Raw genomic sequence first — 2836 nt, forward strand, 5'->3', positions numbered from 1 at the left:
TTCAATATCGTAGCACTAAGAGCGTTAACTCTCTTAGCACAACATCACATGCGGAACGGATTTAGACACTTGAACAATCCGCATGCTAGCCTGACTCAAACGGTAGTCGGTAAAGGCTCATCAAACCCGTTGATGGCTGAGAATTTGCCAAAAATTCTATAAATACGAGTCATAGATGTATCAACTCCGTAGATTGGTCTCGTGACTCGAGTATCCGCCACGCTCTAATTCCTTAAGAGCTTAAACTGTGTATACTCCAACTTGGACGCCGGACAACGCGTTGCAATGAAGCTTAGACGTCGGACAACGCGTCACAAGGAAGCTCAAACGCAGAACAACGCATTGTAAATGAAGCATTCAACGCCGACGACCGATGGTCAGTTCTATATTGAAATAACCAACTCGAGCTAAAAGCCAGAAAATCGAGAATCGACTTCAAATTCAAAATTCTGACAGACGGTCAGACAACAAATGCAGCACCGGAACCCTTACAGACATTCGACAAAGCACCAAACAGCCTGGGGGACTGAAGGAATCAAGAACGGAAGCCACTCCAAATATCCCGTCGTAACCAATCGAAGAATGGGACAATCATATCCAAAGTATTCCAGACTTTTCTATAAAAGAACGAGGCTGAAATACTTTGGAGGGGGTATCTGTAGGCGTATAAAACTGCCTATAGGTTCCTTAACACAGCTCGACAACGCCGATTCGACGAACCGACCATCGGGCGACGTATACAGACATGATTGTTAGTCCACAACGCTGAAGCCAAGCGATACGCGACGAAGTGAATTAACGAGGCTACGAGGCTAATGAACCGCACGCAAATAACGGAATAAATCCACTCGCATGCGGAATCAAGCTAACGGGTTGAAGAGTCAACGAGTTAACCAACCAAGGGTGGACTCAGACGAATCACGATCGAATCAAGATCAGTTTCAGACTCGAACTCAGAAGTGGATTTACTGCCAAATCAGGAATCGGATCTACTGCCAAATCAGATCAACAAATCAGAGTCCGAATCAACCACGAGACCGGACAAAATGGCAAAAAACCACAACACCTAGGGGACTCGGCCAAAACCGAGCCACCGCTCGGCCAAGAGCCGAGCCACCTATAGGTGGCCGGCCAGATCTGTGCCCAGGCACAGTGAGGGTAGCCTATAAATAGGCCCCCTTGGTTCATTTTCAAAGGTTGGAAAATTTGGAGAGGCGAAGATCTGCTGGATTGAAGACTCAGATCTAAAAAAGATCCAAGCTTTGGGACTTCGAGGGCTTGCTCTTCCAGATCTGGTGCTCGGCGATCGTCAACGCCAAATAAGGCAAGAGTTCGAGAGGACCGGATCTCAGATCTACGTAGTCATCCTCCGGATCAAAGCTTGGCCTTTGATCCTGAGAACTAAAGGCTACTATTTCCTTGGTGAAATAGTACCCTCGGCTATTATTTCCTTGGCGAAATAATACTCGTCATACTGCGTAGATCCGACCGGATCTAGATCTCACGGTGGTCCACGGATAAACCCCGGCGTAGGCAAACAACCCACGCAAGCGAGCGACCGCAAAACAGGAGCTCGTGATTTGTTCGACAACAAGGAGAAAAAGTTGTAATTTTTAATTTTCTTTTATTTGATTTTCATTGTAACCGGATTTTATAAAAAGACCGGATCTTTGTAACCGAAAAACTGTTATTCAAGATAGCAATGGAATCAATGAAGAAAGCAATGATTTTCCCCGCAAACAAGGTGATCCAAGTCAACATGGGAGATAAATCTGATCCCAAACCCATTTTTATAAGCGAAAGCTTATCACCATCCGAGAAAGAAGATCTTATATCTCTTATTCGAGAGTATATAGACGTTTTTGCTTGGAATTACGAAGACATGCCTGGTCTTGACCCAAATGTGTCTATGCACCGACTCAACATTGATCCAGATGCAAAACCAGTTAAACAACAACAACGTCAGTTTTGCCCAGAGATCATGGAAGCAATTGAGTCAGAAGTCAAAAAGCTTATAGACTCAGGCTTTGTCAGAGAAGAACAACATCCAGATTGGGTAGCCAACATTGTTCTCATGGCCAAGAAAAATGGTAAGGTCTGGATATGTATTGACTTTCATGACCTCAACGCGGCATGCCCAGAAGACGAGTTTCCACTTCCCATCACGGATGTCATGATCGACAACACTTCCGGATATGGGAGAATGTCTTTTATGGATGAATTTTTTGGGTACAATCAGATCAAGATGTATCCTGAAGACGAAAATCATACTGCTTTCAGAACACCACTGGGAGTGTATTGCTACATAGTAATGCCCTTTGGATTGAAAAATACAGGTTCAACCTACCAATGTGCAATGAATGTAATCTTTCACAAACATCTACGTAAGAAGATTGAATGCTACGTTGATGACATAGCAGTGAAAAGCCAACACAAAGGAGATCATCTTACAGACTTGAAAACAATGTTCAACATCATGTGAATACATCAGCTGAAGATGAACCCGACTAAATCTTTTCTTAGGATTTCTAGTGAAAAATTCTTGGGATTTATAGTTACATCCAAAGGAATTTCTCTTGACCTAGAAAAGTGCATGCCATTTAAGACATGCCACCTCTGAGGAACCTCAAAGAGCTCTAAGGTTTGCAAGGCAAATTGGCTTACATTCGGAGGTTCATCTCTAACCTCTTGAGACGTTGCCAACCTTTCTCTAAGCTCATGAAGAAAGAAGTATCCTTCGTTTGGGATGGAGACTACCAGAAAGCATTTGAGGAGATTAAGAAATACCTTACTCAACCGCCCGTCCTTGTGGCCCCGATATCTGGAAAACCATTCC

Source organism: Asparagus officinalis, chromosome 1, assembly GCF_001876935.1.
Source record: "Asparagus officinalis chromosome 1, Aspof.V1, whole genome shotgun sequence".
NCBI lineage: Eukaryota > Viridiplantae > Streptophyta > Magnoliopsida > Asparagales > Asparagaceae > Asparagus > Asparagus officinalis.